This window comes from Anomaloglossus baeobatrachus, chromosome 4 (assembly GCF_048569485.1).
Source record: "Anomaloglossus baeobatrachus isolate aAnoBae1 chromosome 4, aAnoBae1.hap1, whole genome shotgun sequence".
In the NCBI taxonomy this organism is placed as follows: domain Eukaryota; kingdom Metazoa; phylum Chordata; class Amphibia; order Anura; family Aromobatidae; genus Anomaloglossus; species Anomaloglossus baeobatrachus.
In genome coordinates, this window is record NC_134356.1 from 544,547,749 (window position 1) to 544,566,415 (window position 18,667).

Below are 18,667 nucleotides of genomic sequence, written 5' to 3' on the forward strand. Positions count from 1 at the left end.
CAGAGCTGCAGTGTAAAGCATGGGAAAGGAAATGTGAATGATCAGAGCTGGAGTATAAAGTATGGGAAAGGAAATGTGAATGAGCAGAGCTGCAGTTTAAAGCATGGAAAAGGAAATGTGAATGAGCAGAGCTGCAGTGTAAAGCACGGGAAAGGAAACGTGAATGAGCATAGCTGCAGTGTAAAGCACGACAAAAGGGAAAGTGAATGAGCAGAGCTGCAGTGTAAAGCATGGAAAAGTAAACGTGAATGAGCAGAGCTGCAGTGTAAAGCATGGGAAAGGAAATGTGAGTGAGCAGAGCTGTAGTGTAAAGCCTTTTCCTCCGTCACCACAGCTCACCGTTAGGTCCAACATGAAATTATTCGGGTTTCCCATAGACTTACATTGGGCGTCGAATATTCGTTGAAGTGGATATTTTGGTATTCAATCATCCCTAGTGATTACACAGCATGGGGAGCAGAAGTGTTCTTCCTCCCCCGTGTTTTGTGATATAGCAAAGCTGCATGGGTTGAAGAATACAGAAGACAGAAGAACAGGAACGTGTAGGGGTGAGAGGGAGTAATAGAGATGGAGTCTCTAAGTGTGTTTGTGTATTTATTTCTAATAAAGTATTTTTTCTCTGTGTGGTGTCTTTTTTTTAACCCTTTATTGGAGAATCTTAATAACCGGTTCAAACCTGGCCTGACATTAAGAATCTCGGGCTTTATATCAGCTGGTAAAACAAAGCTGGTATTAACCCCATTATAACCCAGTATGCCACTCGGTACCAGGGCTGCTGGAAGAGTTGAATACAGCACCAGAATATGGCGCTTCTATGAGCGCACCATTTTCTGGGTTGGCTGCGGACTGCAATTCGCAGGAGGGGGGCCCAGAAAGATTGGGCCACCTTGCGCTGCGGATTCCAATCCCCAGCTGCCTAGTTGTACCTGGCCGGACACAAAAATTGGGTGAAGGCCACAATTTTTTTTTAATTATTTCATGAAATTAATTAATAATAAAAAAAAGGGCTTCCCTTTATATTTGGTTCCCAATTGGGTATAAATAGGTAGCTGGGGGTTGGGGGCAGCCCGTACCTATCTGCTGCACCTGGCTAGCTTACAAAAATTTGGTGAAGCCCATGTCATTTTTTGGAAAAAAAGCGCTTCCCTGGATTTTACATTGCCAGTAAAGGTAACACCATTTATTAGGGGTTAGCAGCCAGTAGCTGCTTGGGTTTTTTTTTTTTTTTTTTTACCCCTAAGCCCCGCTGCCTATTTGTACCCAGCTGGGAACCAAAAATATAGGGAAGCCCTTTTTTAATTATTCCATGAAATAATAAAAAACAAATGACGTGGGTTTCGCCATATTTTTGTGTCCAGCCAGGTACAAAGGCAGGTATGGGCTGCCCACAACCCCCAGCTGCCTTTTTGTACCCACCTGGGAACCAAAAATACAGAGAAAAATATTTTTATTAGAAATAAAACACAACACAATTAGTGATTCCATCTTTATTGAAATATAGAACCCTCCTCCACCATAGTCCTGGGTCCCACGATGTCCAATCCGGATCCAATATCATCTGATCGGTTTGCTGGAAGGCAAAGCGATCAGATGATATGTCAGGTTCAAGGACGTGAATCAGATGACACATCAGCTGATTGTATAAAAGCCGTTTATACAATCAGCTGATGCATCAGTAGAAAAAAACTACACATTTCTGTGCAGACTCCTAACCGATCGCTCCAGTGGCCGCCGGTAATCAGCTGATGTGGTCACATGGTGATCAGGTGATGCAGTCAGGTGACCGCATCAGCTGATTTACCAGTAGGTCCTGCAGCGATGGGACGTGTCCCGGGAGTCTGCACATAAGTGAGTATGCTATTTTTTTTTTTCTCTGTTTACTTTCAATTTTGCTTTGCAATGAATGTACAAGCAGAGATAAGCTGCTGCACAAATGCTGCAAAGCAAAGTGCATGTCTCCCATCCCATCGCTCCAGGAGCCGCCGGTATTCAGCTGATGCGGTCACCTGGTGCTCAGGTGATGCAGTCAGGTGACCACATCAGCTGATCAGCGTCAGGTCCTAGAGTGTTTTGACGTCTCCCGGAGTCTGCACAAAAGTGAGGATGCATATATTTTTTCTCTCTTTCTCTCTCGCTCCCACCCACTCCCGCTCGCTCCCACTCGGACCAACGTGAATTATTCTGGTTTCCCATAGACTTATATTGCACATTTAATATTCGCGAATACTTGAATAGTGGTGACCTATTCATCGGATATCCGTCAAAGCGGATATTTAGCTATTTGATCATCCGTATTAATGAATCTAAGTGTCCACCCTCTAGCTATACAGAACACATGAATGGAACCAGGAACTCGTCTGGAACACCAACTAAAGTGGATAGGGGTCAGCAAAAGTCTGTACTGTGACCATTCACTTCCTCTTAGTTCTGTTTTGGTTCTCAAGTTTTATGGAAAAAAAACAACGTATCATTTTACATAGTAATCCTATATGGCAGATGCTCAGCTCACTGTAGAACAAAAGAAAAAAGTTTCAATTCACACTGCCTGATCCTTGTCTCCCTTGACATCATGCACGCCAGTGGTCAGTTGGTCCATTTTCCCCTTTTAGCATTCTGCACCCCATTACCGTGTCTGGGTTGAAAGCAGTAAAAAAAGGTGACATTCACCCTCCATAAGTCCAACACTGTCTTCTAGATTACTCCTGTGATCGGTTATCAGCTGTACTGGTGACTAGTGTTGAGTGAATATATTGGCACTATTCGTTAGTTGCACAAATATTATGGTATTCGGGATATTGATTACTCATTGAGTATTTTGGTATTCGCCTTGTGAGTATTGAGTCTCCTCCTCACATGTTTGGCGCCTGACAGTAATGCCACAGTCATCTTTGCTACTGGCATTACTATGATTGTCAGGCACAGTGAAAAAAATGAAGTGCGGTCCCCCGCCTATTTTGTGATAACCAGGCAGGTAAAGGAGACAGCTGTGGATTGGTATTCTCAGACTGGGAAGGTCCATGGTTATTGGGCCAGCCTAAAAATAGCAGCTTGCAGCCACCTCACAATTGGCGCATCCTTTAGATGAGCCAATTGTGGCCCTTTACCCTTTATTTGTGGCTTATTCCAATTGCTATGGTGTGGTGGTGTGGCGCTCTGGACAAGCCAGGACGTCACAGGTACTGGAACAACACACCCCACACCCCGGTTAGGCACATCAGTCACACACACAAATCCTCGTTGCCTCCCTCCAGGGGCTGATGTCCACACCAGGTGGGGCGGGGCCAGGTGGTTGGCCCCACCCACCGAGGAGTTCACAGTCCTGGAGGCGGGAAAGGAGGAGAGATGAGTTAGGGAGAGTGGAAGTGGAGGAGCAAGAGCAGACTGACCGTGTCCGGGTACGTGGCCCGGGCACCCAAGAGCAAGGTTGGCAGACGGTGGTGACCATCTGCAGGCGAGGCCAATTGACGCACCACCGTGAGGACCGGGGACGGGCGGTGGCCCGCCGGTACCGAACCGGGGAGCAAAGAGAAGCCAGCACCATTCGGCAGGGCCTACGGACCCCGACCAGGCTTGGAGTCGCCGTTAAACTGGTCAAATCCATCAGCGACGGGAACCTCCGGGGTTCCTCAGCAGTAAAGACCCGACTGAAGGCAACCGCTAAACCGTGAAGGGAAATACTGCTACCGCCACAGCTAGAGTTCCCAGGGCCAGAGCCTGTGCGCAAAAAAGGGCTCCTCTGGCAAATACACTGCTGGGGAGTGGGTTACTGGTGGGAAGCCATCGGAGCCGACAACACATCACAGGTGCAGGGAGAGACAGTCACCGAAAACCTACCGGGAGTGACCATCGCAGCCGGCTGCGGGACCCGTCCATCCAGCCGTTTGTTTTACCAGAGACTCCGTTTACGTCATTGGCTGAGTGAGTACCATTGTGCTGCCTGGCACTGCGCTGCCGCCCCCGCGACCCTGCACCTCGCCAAACCCCGCCATCCACCTTACAGTCACCATCACCGGGCCCCGGGACCACCAAAACCCCCTACCCACGGACGGGAGAGAAACAACTCGGCTGCTCCCTGTCATCGCTCCCGTGATCCCCGTCCAGAGCAGCGGTGGTGCCCCCAACCTCACCACAAACCATGGGTGGCGTCACAGACTAAATCCCCAAACCAAGCCACCCCCTTCACTCATGGGCGAGGAGCACCGCTCGAGGCCCCGGATCCGGCCCACCGCTCGAGCCACCGAGCAGCAGCAGCAGAGCCGAACCCGAGCGTTGGCGAGCGCAGCGCCCCGCCGCCCGCGACAGTGGCAATCAAGGTAATATATGGGGTTGATGTCAGCTGTGATTTGTCAAAAATCACAGCTGCTATCAAGCCCTGGGTTGGTAAGGGAGAGATGTCTATGAGACCCTCCCATTACCAACCCAGTAATAAAAAAACAAACAAAACACAAACACACAAAATAATAAGCAGGAGCCCACTTCATTTTTTATTATTTATTTAAATAAAAAACGTTGTGGGGGAGCCTCTATTTTTGATAACCAGCCAAGATAGAGCACACAGATGGGGGCTGGAGCCCACAGCTGTCTACTTTACATGCTTGCAAAAAATATGTACAAAAAAGAGTTCTAAGTTCAAAATATGGTGATCGCATGTCATATTAATTATTGATCAGACACTAATGTTCAAATTGAGTTTTTGTTAAATCAAAGATCACTAGATCCCATTGATTGTGTGTCTAATGCTAATAGCTGTGCTTGCCAGGGGCCAGCCTTCCCCAAACAGTGACAGTATTATTTTGTTATTATCCTTTCTATTTCTCCCTGTCGGTGACTGTATACTTCTGCTGCTTCTGCTTCTTGTTTGAACAACAGTCTAGCCGGGATCCAAGTCTATAATTCACTGGCTTCTTTCTCATAAAAAAAGCAAATGGCTATGCCCGTGTAAACATTTGCTTTACTTTTCATAACTATGATAAATGATCTAAAATGAGGAGAAATAAAAAGCATCGGCAGAGATGAACTCCTGTTTTATTCCAGTCAATAAATGAAAAAAATATGTTCTTTCTTTATTGTCGTCCAGTAATAGTGACTCATCCATCCATCTATCTCTCTATCTATTTCATCCATGATTTCTGTCCATTGGTCCACCTATCTATCTATCTATCTATCTATCTATCTATCTAATCTATCTCATCCACCCTGTCTGTCTGTCCTTCCGCCTATCTATATATCTATGTATCCTATCTATCTGTCCATCTATCTATCTATCTATCTACCTATCTATCATCTATGTATTTAATCCATCCTATCTATCTGTCCATCCTTCCACCTATCTATCTGTCTCATCCATCCATCCGATCTGTTGGTCTGTCCGCCTATCAATCTCTTTGTCTGTCTACTATCTATCTATCTATCTAATCTATCTCATCCACCCTATCTGTCTTGCTGTCCTTCCACCTATCTATCTATCTTTCTATCTATCTATCTATCTATCCATTATCTATCTATCTTTCTATCTATCTATCTATCCATTATCTATCTATCTATCTATCTAAATCTATCTATCTAATCCATCATACCTGTCTGTCCATCCTTCTATCTATCTATCCATTATCTATCTATCTATCTATCTATCCATCTATCCCTCCATCACAGAAGCCTTCGGCTTTCTTCCTCCGCTCATTTCCTCTGCTTCCTTTGATGCCGCGCTCCCTTTCTCGTTGTGGAGGCGGTGATGCTATAGGCTGACATATGGTCCTGTTCTGTTTTTGCAGGGCTTCCCTCTGGTGCATCATTAGCATGCTTTACTAGGCAGGTCTGCATCACTGGAAAGAAAGGAGATTCTGGCTGAGCACACAGCTCTGTGAGAACTGATCATACAGCTCTGGAGCTGCGCACAACTCCAGGTGACAGGTAAGACACATTTATTTATATCCTTGGTATAATTGCTAGGCTGCCCGTTCTTGGACTTGCTGGCACATGCAGATTGCAGATTACTCACCCATCACATAAGTAATCACAGGACTGAATCCTTCTTCATTATGTTTTTCTTCTTCAGTGCAGTGAGAGTAAATCCAATACTGAGGCTAGAACTCAAGGTGACGTCAAGGGCATGAGACTTTCTCACCTTGTGTATAAATCTTGTGTGAGATGGAAATGATAAGAGCTGGGATGGTCTGCAATCCTGAGAAGTAACCTGTGTTTCAGAGCATTGCCTTCATATTCTGATCAGTCTATCATCGAAAGTAATGAGAAATAGAAATATACATGTGCTTGGCATTTCATGGGCATTTCTTCTGCTGAGTGGTAACTTTTATCTACAGTACTTCAGGGTTCGGGATTGGTGATGTTATTGTTAATGATGCCTAGGAGCCTATTTACACTTTCCGTCTGCGATAAACGACCGACGATCAGCTGAATCCAAGCAGATTAGTCGTTTACTGGCCTGTTTAGATGACTATTCTGTGAGCAAAGAATATCATCACCTATTATTGACTCGTCTAATGGGCTTTTAATGGCTGGTAACAAAAATAACCCTCATCCGATCAATAGGAGTGGAAGTAACTCAATAAGTGGCAACATGTCACTTTCTTGTATTGGTACCTGCGGCTGTTAATGTTATAGTGGCCCTGGGGCTGCTTATATATTTTATATAGCATAGAAGGCAGAAATCACTTGTAAAGTCTTTTGAGTTTTCCTGCATTTTTCCATAGAAGTATATTAGGGATGTGTAATACATGTGTACTACCACAGTGCCAGCGGCCGAGCCGTTCGGATCTGGAGCCGCGGTGGCTCGAGGGGTCTCTGGATCCGGGGGGTCCGCGCGGACACTCGAGTTAAGAAGAATGGGGGGTATGAGATATATACAGGGGGGATTTTTGACAAGTTCCTGACGCCACCCACGGTACGTGGTAATGTGAGGGACCACCGCTGCCATTGGGGAGCCCGGTGATGATGGTGTGGCAGCTTGATATTTAACCCCGTTGGTTATGGACAGTGTTTGGGTGCCGCTGGGGCATAGGTGCAGGGGGTTTCTAATGTACTCAGTCCCGGAATAACCACACCGACAGCTTGTAAACTAAAGTTCTGAGCACCACCGTAGTCTGCGGGGAGAATGCCTGGATCCGTGCCCCTGGTGTTGTTGTTGGTCTGTAGCCCTATCCCTGGCACCTTAGTCTCGATTGGACCCATCGGTATGACACTCTCAGGGTCCCGCTCACCCGTGTGGCTAACGGAGTGAGCTTGCTCTCAGGGTTCACGCGTAGGATTTCTTTGGACTGTAGTGGAAAAGTCCTATCCCATCGGTGCGCTAGTACCCCGATCTTGGAGTGGGTTGGGGATGACACTTGAAGTCTTCACCCCCATCGGGTAAATTGCTGGAACGCGTGAAGCTACTTTCCAGCCTAGGGTCCACGTACCTCGTCGTGCCCTGGCCCCTGCCCAGTGATAGCGCAAGGCCGCCGGTTGCCCTCCTCGGCAGTCTGTGCTCCTTGACACTGTCCCCTGCGACCGGGTTCCAGCTCCTGCCAGGCCCAGACCAACATCTGTCACCTAGCAAACAGGGAGCTCTCCTCCATGGCCTCTCCTCACGAGAGCCACTTCAACACCTCTCTCCTTCACTCTCACCTCTAAACTCTCGACTCTCTACTATCACTGTCCTTACTTTCTCCTCACCAACCCCCCCATGTGGGCGGCCCTATTCCCTTCAGGCCACCCATTGGTGTGTCTGGTAGGTTCAAGTGGGAAGTGTTCCTAGGATTTTAATTGGACTAGCTGTTAACAACACCAGAGGACTGGGATCCGTTAACCAAGGAGGAATATTGTGCGGGAGGGCAGATTGCACAATACCCTGTGACAACCTGATAGGCAGAGGCATCACACATGCAGTTCTCTAACATACCATAAATGTCCCAACAATGTATGCACATCTATAGGCTGTGCTCTACTGCGATGACAATGACACTGTGTGTGTGTAATTAATATATATATATATATATATATATATATATATATATATACAGAACAGACCAAATGTTTGGACACACCTTCTCATTCAAAGAGTTTTCTTTATTTTCATGACTCTAAAAATTGTAGATCTACATAGAGAACATCAAACCTATGAATGAAATACTTAAAAAAGTGTGAAACAAGTGAAAATATGTCTTATATTCTAGGTTCTTCAAAGTAGCCACCTTTTGCTTTCATTACTACTTTGCACACTCTTGGCATTCTCTTGATGAGCTTCAAGAGGTAGTCACTGAAAATGGTTTTCCAACAGTCTTGAAAGAGTTCCCAGAGATGTTTAGCACTTGTTGGCCCTTTTGTCTTCACTCTGCACTCCAGCTCATCCCAAACCATCTTGATTGGGTTCAGGTCTGGTGACAGTAGAGGCCAGGTCACCTGGTGTAGCGTCCCATCACTCTCCTTCTTAGTCAAATAGCCCTTACACAGCCTGGAGGTGTGTTTGGGGTCATTGTTTTGTTGAAAAATAAATGATGGTCTAACTAAACGCAAACCGGATGGAATAGCACGCCGCTGCAAGATGCTGTGGTAGCCATGCTGGTTCTGTATGCCTTCAATTTTTAATAAATCCCCAACAGTGTCACCAGCAAAGCACCCCCACACCATCACACCTCCTCCTCCATGCTTCACGGTGAACCAGCCATGTAGAGTCCATCTGTTCACCTTTTCTACAAAGACACGGTGGTTGGATCCAAAGATCTCAAATTTGGACTCATTAAACCAAAGCACAAATTTCCACTGGTCTAATGTCCATTTCTTGTGTTCTTTAGCCAAAACAAGTCTCTTCTGCTTGTTGCCTGCCCTTAGCAGTGGTTTCCTAGCAGCTATTTTACCATGAAGGCCTGCTGCACAAAGTCTCCTCTTAATAGTTGTTCTAGAGATGAGAAGGTGTGTCCAAACTTTTGGTCTGTACTATATATACACAGTATATATATATATAAATATATATATATATATATATATATATATATATATATACACACAGTATATACTGTATATATATCAAATCAAATCAAATCAAATAGGCTTTATTGGCAGGACCAAAAAACTATTAGCATTGCCAAAGCAAAAAAAGAAGTGTGAAAGGGGAGTGGGTTAGGGTTGTGGGGATGGGGTGTTGGGGCCACAATTTAGGGAGTGATGGCCCATTTGGAGGTCTTTAGTACTATATATATATATATATATAATTGCCTTATTCTGTCTGTCTGTCTATCTGTCTGTCTGTCTTGCTCCAAAATTGTGTCCTTACGGTGACACAAAGCTGATTGGCCGCTGGGCTCGCCATGGCCCCGCCCCCCCCACGGATTGGCCGCTCGCCCAGGCTGCGCCCCCACACGGATTGGCCGGCCGCTCGCCCAGGCTCAGGCCATCTTGCCCTGAGGCAGGAAATAGATGGGAAGGAGGCAACGGGGAGTCAGCAGCACCGCGCTTGCGCAGAATGAAGGACGCCGAGGGGGAAAGCGCGGTCCCGCGATTATGGGCGGTTGTTTGGTAATAAACATCACAGCACCGCCCATAATCTAAACCCTGCGCGCACGTCACCAGCGGTGACACTGGGCACAGTGCTCATCCACGAGAGATGGGCACTGGGCATGCGCGGGGATGGCTGGAGCAGTGGGCGGCGTCTACAAGTATGGAAATCAGCGATGGGGGCGGCATACAGGACCAGGGGGCAGAATAACGGCCATCAGGCAGCCCGCCCCCGTGTCACATTTATAGAATCCGAAGCCAAAAAGGTACCACTTTATAAACTCTTTTTTTTGGTCAGAAAGGGGGCACAATAATAACAGGGACCTTTCTAGAATGCAGCCCAGGAGCTGCAGAGGGGGAATCTGTTAGGTTTTAGGGGAAATTTCTGCTGACAGGTTCCCTTTAAGCCACTTTGTAACCAATTTAGCAGTATACTTTGGGTCATTGTCCATTTGGTATAGAATGGATACACACGGCACTTTTGGAGATGGTACGCAAGTAGGTTCCAAAACCGTCTCAAGAAAATGTAGCAACTTGGCACTTAAATAAGTGGTATATAGGGGGACTGTATTGCAGACAATTTGTAGAAACAACTTACGCACAGACATTTTGGTCATAAAAGATCTTCATCGGTGTGGTTGCCTGGGTCCTAGAGTGAGTATGGTAGCGTGGAGAGCGGTACTATGGGGTATCCGGCAGTATCAACCGCTGTGAGATGTGGCGCTCTGTACATGTATGTATGTGTGCTTAGACTTCTTTATGTTATAGTGATGTACCTGGTATGGGGGCACTGTGGCTGTCAGTGTTATGGGGGCAATGTGTGTGTCTTGGACGCAGAGATAATTGAAATCTATTGTAACATTTCCTGTAGTTTCTCCAATTCAATAATGAATTACTACCAAACAGTAACAGTAAGTGATGCATCGTAGAGATTTGTTGTGAATTCAGTTTCCTGGTATAAAACTAAAGCCCGCTACACACGCTTCAATATATCTCACAATCCGTCGTTGGGGTCAAGTTGTAAGTGACGCACATCCGGCATCGTTTGTGAGGTATCTGCGTGTGACAGCTACATGCGATCAGGATTGAACGCAAAACCGTTGATCGCAAACACATCGTATCATTCTCTAGAATTGAGCGTTTTGTTGCACGAACCTAGTCAATTGTAACGTGTGACATCCCTCATACGATTTTGATGTCTGATGCTATGTGCGCAGGTGTGCGCTCTGCACCGCAGCTTAAAAAAGGTCTGCTTCAGAGCGCAGCTGAAAAGCTGCGTTCTGAAGCGCCTCACAATGTCTGTCGTGCACTAATCTCTGTCAGTCCGTCACTATCTCTGTCCCTCTCTCTCTGTCCATGTCAGTCTATCCCCCTCTCTCATATACTCACCAATCCCCGATCCCCGGCGCTGCACAGCATTCACACTGCTCCGGCGGCTTTTACTGTTTTGAAAAAGCCGGCCGCCCATTAAACAATTTCGTATTCCCTGCTTTCCCCGCCCACCAGCGCCTATGATTGGTTACAGTGAGACACGCCCCCACTCTGAGTGACAGGTGTCACACTGCACCCAATCACAGCAGCCGGTGGGCGTGTCTATACTGTGTAGTGAAATAAATAATTAAATAATTAAGAAAAACGGCGTGCGGTTCCCCCCATTTTTAAAACCAGCCAGATAAAGCCATACGGCTGAAGGCTGGTATTCTCAGGATGGGGAGCTCCACGTTATGGGGATCCCCCCACCCTAACAATATCAGCCAACAGCCGCCCAGAATTGCCGCATACATTATATGCGACAGTTCTGGGACTGTACCCGGCTCTTCCCGATTTGCCCTGGTGCGTTGGCAAATCGGGGTAATAAGGAGTTATTGGCAGCCCATAGCTGCCAATAAGTCCTAGATTAATCATGTCAGGCGTCTATGAGACACCCTCCATGATTAATCTGTAAGTTACAGTAAATAAACACACACACCCGAAAAATCCTTTATTAGAAATAAAAACACACACACATTCCCTGGTTCACCACTTTAATCAGCCCCAAAAAGCCCTCCTTGTCCGGCGTAATCCAGGATGATCCAGCGTCGCATCCAGCGCTGCTGCATGGAGGTGACCGGAGCCGCAGCAGACACAGCCGCTCCGGTCACCTCCACACAGCTAATGAAGACAGCCGCACGATCAGCTGAGCTGTCACTGAGGTTACCCGCGGCCACCGCTGCATCCACCGCTGGATCTAGGTAACCTCAGTGACAGCAGCTGATCACGCGGCTGTGTTCATTTGCTGTGTGGAGGTGACCGGAGCGGCTGTGTCTGCTGCGGCTCCGGTCACCTCCATGCAGCAGCGCTGGATGCGACGCTGGATCATCCTGGATTACGCCGGACAAGGAGGGCTTTTTGGGGCTGATTAAAGTGGTGAACCAGGGAATGTGTGTGTGTTTTTATTTCTAATAAAGGATTTTTTCGGGTGTGTGTGTTTATTTACTGTAACTTACAGATTAATCATGGAGGGTGTCTCATAGACGCCTGACATGATTAATCTAGGACTTATTGGCAGCTATGGGCTGCCAATAACTCCTTATTACCCCGATTTGCCAACGCACCAGGGCAAATCGGGAAGAGCCGGGTACAGTCCCAGAACTGTCGCATATAATGTATGCGGCAATTCTGGGCGGCTGTTGGCTGATATTGTTAGGCTGGGGGGCTCCCCATAACGTGGAGCTCCCCATCCTGAGAATACCAGCCTTCAGCCGTATGGCTTTATCTGGCTGGTTTTAAAAATGGGGGGGGACCGCACGCCGTTTTTTTTAATTATTTAATTATTTATTTCACTACACAGTATAGACACGCCCACCGGCTGCTGTGATTGGGTGCAGTGTGACACCTGTCACTCAGAGTGGGGGCGTGTCTCACTGTAACCAATCATAGGCGCTGGTGGGCGGGGTAAGCAGGGAATACGAAATTGTTTAATGGGCGGCCGGCTTTTTCAAAACAGTAAAAGCCGCCAGAGCAGTGTGAACGCCGTGCAGCGCCGGGGATCGGGGATCGGTGAGTATGAGAGAGGGCTGCTAACTTCAGTTACTCAGGAGATTAGCGGTCACCGGTGAGTCTTCACTAGTGACCGCTAATCAGGGCGCGACACAGACAGAGCCGCAGCATGACCATGAAGTCGGGTGAAGTTCACCCGAGTTCATTCTGACAGTGCGGCTCTGTCTGTGTCTGCTGTCATCTGCCATTCAGCTCTGCTACATGGCTGTCTGTGTCTGCTGTCAGCGGCCATGTAGCAGAGCTGAATGGCAGATGACATAGTAAAAACGCATCCCTACACATTACACACGCTTGTCAAGTCAATAAATAAAAAAAAAAAAAAGGTGCCCAATGCATACGTCACAGAACACATGATCTAAAGGATCACACACAAAATTGACCAATTTAACATAGACTACTAACGCTCGTGTGACAGCAAATGAATGACCAACGTGAAATCTCATAGATCCCGTATGCAACCTGGGCGTGTCACATCGCAAATGCGATTGTACAACTAATTGCAACGTGTAAAGTGGGCTTAAAATTAAAATATGTTTACAATAATGATGAGGAGAAACTGAAATTTCAATGAAGAATAATTGTGAGAATGCAGTATGAATAGGTGAGTCCATGAGAGGTCTGTCCTGTAATAAATCATCTAATGACTTCACAAAGGTGTAATATATAGTAGATGAATTGGCCGCATAGTGGTGTACCACCATCAGCAGCTTATTGTGATTAGTTTCTGGAAGTAATGGACCAATAATTAGCAGAATAGCTCTGGCACTGGTTCAGTACCCTAGAGATACAAAAAACAGCTTTCCATATAGAGAACTCGGCATATTTATTTAGATCTAAGGAAAAACCAAAAGAGAAAATACTCCTAAAATCAATATTTATTAAAGGTAAATATTAAAAATGCTCAAAAATACAGAGCATAATAACTCTTATATTGTCAAAAGTAGTTTATTGGTCACGTGAAGTGAGTCGGAGGACAAGAAGTGTACAAACCAGCTAGTGAGGGAAGGGGCTCATGTTATCTCAACATCTATAGGTGAGCCCTAGGTAGCATGGCTTCAGATGTTTCTAAAAGTGAAGAAGTAAATAGCCTATTGTCCTTAGGGATATATAAGGGATAGTCTCTCCCTCCCTTATAGCTACCTACCAGCGGAGGTGCACCTTAAAGTATTGGGTACCCCCCGCTCCTCGTCGGCTTTCCCTAAGCTGTCCCTTTGACCCGCAAGTCGCAGAAGACCCACCACCAAGAGTAAAAGTGCAAAGTAGTCAATAGGTCATTGTCAAAAATTGGTTACCTAAAAAAATGGTAACCATAATACAACTTATCCTTAAATAAGGAAAGAAAAGGCAATACAAACTACTGTATAGTATATATTTGCCCCAAAAATGGGAATCCATACACAGTTTAAATCGTATGCTCTTGATGCGGTAATAGCCAATTTTCACTGTACATATATAAATACATGCACAGGTAATTAAGATGATATTGAAATACCAATGTACCGATGATGCATAAAGATAATAACATATAAACCCAGCAGGGAACTTATCTGCTGAGGTCACTGGTGAGAATACAACATCCCGACGCGTTTCCCCCCTAAAATTCTTATCCTAGGGGTTCATCAGGGGAAGAAGAACCAAGGATTTCATTATATCCAAATACATCGAATTCATCAGTTTTTGTGTCTTGGTGAGTTTTGGCTTTCGTCATGTAAGCAGACCGACATCAATGGCCACAAATGAAGGGCAAGTCGTCTGGCAAATATTCCCAGTTCATACTCTAGGTACAGTGACCATGGTGTTATCTTTATGCATCATCGGTACATTGGTATTTCAATATCATCTTAATTACCTGTGCATGTATTTATATATGTACAGTGAAAATTGGCTATTACCGCATCAAGAGCATACGATTTAAACTGTGTATGGATTCCCATTTTTGGGGCAAATATATACTATACAGTAGTTTGTATTGCCTTTTCTTTCCTTATTTAAGGATAAGTTGTATTATAGTTACCATTTTTTTAGGTAACCAATTTTTGACAATGACCTATTGACTACTTTGCACTTTTACTCTTGGTGGTGGGTCTTCTGCGACTTGCGGGTCAAAGGGACAGCTTAGGGAAAGCCGACGAGGAGCGGGGGGTACCCAATACTTTAAGGTGCACCTCCGCTGGTAGGTAGCTATAAGGGAGGGAGAGACTATCCCTTATATATCCCTAAGGACAATAGGCTATTTACTTCTTCACTTTTAGAAACATCTGAAGCCATGCTACCTAGGGCTCACCTATAGATGTTGAGATAACATGAGCCCCTTCCCTCACTAGCTGGTTTGTACACTTCTTGTCCTCCGACTCACTTCACGTGACCAATAAACTACTTTTGACAATATAAGAGTTATTATGCTCTGTATTTTTGAGCATTTTTAATATTTACCTTTAATAAATATTGATTTTAGGAGTATTTTCTCTTTTGGTTTTTCTGCATTTACACTCCTAGTCTTATTCTGTTTGGTTGTAAATTATTTAGATCTAACTAAGGAATAAAGCCTAAATACCTATTTTTTTAAAATAAGAATATGATGTCACACAGATACTAACTATTTACCTTTTCTTAAAGGGGTTATCCGGCTTAATTTGCTTTTTTTTATTATTTCCCTATTGGGCTACATTGGGGCAGGTAAATAGATAGAGACCACTTACCTGCCCTGCTGTCAGCCCCTCTCCCCCGGCTCAGAGCGGTCATGTGACCGCTCCTGCCGCGATTTTGCTGCTTCCGGTCATTTCACGTCTACATGGGCAGGGCCATGTTGACATGCAAATGTGGAAACAACATGTTGCCTCCCTGCTGGGCGGGTACAGTGCGATGAGCCCTGCCCCCTTCCCTGCACCATCCCACACATTCCCCCGCACCCCGTACTCTGCCCACATCCTAACCCTGCACTTCTGTGGGACCCGTGACCTGGGGGAGGGGCCTGGCTGCGGCTGCCGTGGTGTCAGCGCCAGCACCGGGCCCCCTGCTCAGGATCGCACATTCAAATATACCGGCATCACAGATCACAGATGCCGGTACATTTGAAAGTGCTGATGAGAAGCAGCGCAGCGCTGCTTCTCATCTTGCACGCTGTCTGAGCTCTCTTCAGCACAGCGGTGACGTCACCACTGTGCTGATTTGTCTAGAGCACAGACAGCGCGCGAACGTGCAGGAGCGGCGGGGACCGATGACGGGTGAGTATGTACTCCCTATGGGGTGGTGTGTGTGTGTGTGTGTGTGTGTGTGTGTGGTGCACAGCCCGATGTGTGTGTGTGTGTGTATGTATGTTTGTGTATGCGGTGCACAGCCCGATGTGTGTGTATGCGGTGCAGAGCCTGATGTGGTGTGGGGTGCAGAGCCCGATGTGGTGTGGGGTGCAGAGCCCGATGTGGTGTGGGGTGCAGAGCCCGATGTGGGGCTGTTATTTTCAATGCTGTAGTGTAGTGCGCTGCCCTGTAGTGCCCTGCCCTGTAGTGCGCTGCTCTGCAGTGCGCTGCCGTGCAGTGCGCTGCCGTGCAGTGCGCTGCCGTGTAGTGCGCTGCCCTGTAGTGTCCTGCCCTGTAGTGCCCTGTAATGTGCTGCCCTGTAGTGTCCTGTCCTGTAGTGTCCTGTAATGTGCTGCCCTGTAGTGTCCTGTCCTGTAATGTGCTGCCCTGTAGTGCCCTGTAGTGTGCTGCCCTGTAGTGCCCTGTAGTGTGCTGCCCTGTAGTGATCTGTCCTGTAGTGTCCTGTAATGTGCTGCCCTGTAGTGCCCTGTAGTGTGCTGCCCTGTAGTGCCCTGTAATGTGCTGCCCTGTAGTGTACTGTCCTGTAGTGTCCTGTAATGTGCTGCCCTGTAGTATCCTGTCCTGTAATGTGCTGCCCTGTAGTGCCCTGTAGTGTGCTGCCCTGTAGTGCCCTGTAGTGTGCTGCCCTGTAGTGATCTGTCCTGTAGTGTCCTGTAATGTGCTGCCCTGTAGTGCCCTGTAGTGTGCTGCCCTGTAGTGCCCTGTAGTGTGCTGCCCTGTAGTGATCTGTCCTGTAGTGTCCTGTAATGTGCTGCCCTGTAGTGTCCTGTCCTGTAATGTGCTGCCCTGTAGTGCCCTGTAGTGTGCTGCCCTGTAGTGCCCTGTAGTGTGCTGCCCTGTAGTGCCCTGTAGTGTGCTGCCCTGTAGTGTCCTGTCCTGTAGTGTCCTGTAGTGTCCTGTCCTGTAGTGTCCTGTAATGTGCTGCCCTGTAGTGTCCTGTCCTGTAGTGTCCTGTAATGTGCTGCCCTGTAGTGTCCTGTCCTGTAATGTGCTGCCCTGTAGTGCCCTGTAATGTGCTGCCCTGTAGTGTCCTGTCCTGTAGTGTCCTGTAATGTGCTGCCCTGTAGTGTCCTGTCCTGTAATGTGCTGCCCTGTAGTGTCCTGTAATGTGCTGCCCTGTAGTGATCTGTCCTGTAGTGTCCTGTAATGTGCTGCCTTGTAGTGTCCTGTAATGTGCTGCCCTGTAGTGTCCTGTCCTGTAATGTGCTGCCCTGTAGTGTCCTGTCCTGTAGTGTCGTGTCCTGTCCTGTAGTGTGCTGTCCTGTAGTGATCTGCCGTGTAGTGATGAGAGGTCAGTGCTGGGGCAGAATATACTGACAGGGAATGTGTGTGCAGGGGGCGGGCAGAGGGTGCGGCTGGACACTGGGGTGGGGCTGGACAGTGAGGCCGGGCGGTGCCAGCTGTGACTGGGAGGTTTTGCACAGGAAGTGGTCATGTTTGCTGGAGCTGAATGTAAACAAGAAGCTGCACAGAATAAAGGTATAATTCAAGAGGAACAAAAGTTAGAAAACAAAAAATAACAATGTAGGGGTGTTTAATATGACAATCCAGCACAGATTAGCTTAAACTCAAACATTTTTATTATGTCGGACAACCCCTTTAAGGGTGTGTCACCCAGAGTTTGACACAAAACTTTCTTTCTGTCATATCGTTATCAGGCTCTGTTCACATTGCAGTGTCTGACACTCCATCCGATGATTTCGCTGGTGATTCTGATCTACTCAGGCAGGCCTGGGCGTTGACCTGCTGTCTGCTCATTCATAGACAGCCCAACAAGAGTTAACCTGTGTTAGCCTGCTCATTAGACTTCTTTGATCACATGTTGTAAGAAAGCCAATCACTTCTGCTCCTCGCATTTTTAGGCTGGAGGAAATCTACCTATGTCAACTATAATTTATGCTGTGTTGGTCTGTGAGTTGTAGTGTTCCAGACTTGCTGGAGAAACAGTTGCTTTTCGTGTTGTTGTGGAGTTACACATCGTCTTGTTTCCACACTGCTCTTGCTTTGCTCCTAATCTCTTATTGTTTTAAACCAGTGTGTGTGCGCTGTGTAACAGAGTTTTGGTTTCCTCTATTTGTCTATTTATGTAGGTTAACTCACACTCCTGGCTCCTTCCTGGGGGAGGGAGCATAAGATGAAGGCTGGTAAGGAGCATTGCCAGGAAGGAGACTCAGACATCCCCATCATTAGGGGTATCTCTGAGAGTAGGGATAGCACAGGACTCCCTAGTCTGAGGCTCAGCTTAGGGGCCCCAGTTTCCTGCTATCTCCATAGTCCCTCTTGACAAATGTCTTAGTTTGTATATAGTTGTATTGCTGTTTTGAATTATATCTTTTACTAAAAATAGAAAAAAATCACATACCTTAGTGATCTAACTGGATTCTAAATTATTTTAACACCTTTACTATTTAGTCCCTGCAAAATCCTACATTAGAGATCAGGGCTGATTGAATCTGTCAAAATCTGGGACTGGCGGATCCCTGCCGGGTAGAAAAAAAAATCCGGATCCGCTCCGGATTCCGGTGTCATTATAAGTCTATGGGGACCAGAATCCAGAGATTAAAAAAGTTTTCTGGAAGGGATACGGGGGTAGGAGCGCGCGCGATGTACTCACCCGAGGCTGTGTCATGGCAGGAAACTCCTTTTGTGTCACGCTTTTCCCTTTCGGAGCCGACAATTCAATATTCATTGTTTTGCCCGCCCACCGGTGCATGTAATTGGTTGCAGCTAGACGCGCCCCCACCCTGAGTGTCAGCGTGTCAGCTGACTGCAACCAATCACAGGCGGCAGGATGGACGGTGGACGGGGAAAGCAGTGCAAAT

The 18,667-nt window shown here is 46.8% G+C and overlaps 1 protein-coding gene across 1 annotated transcript in view; it reads left to right on the plus strand.

The window, feature by feature from the left end:
• The first annotated feature begins 5,729 nt into the window (after positions 1-5,729).
• Positions 5,730-18,667, plus strand: part of SV2B (synaptic vesicle glycoprotein 2B) — a 214,984-nt gene continuing 202,046 nt past the window's right edge. The window contains exon 1 of the mRNA XM_075345964.1: positions 5,730-5,910. The gene's annotated coding sequence lies outside the window, so the exon portion shown is untranslated. The remainder of the gene's footprint in view (positions 5,911-18,667) is intronic.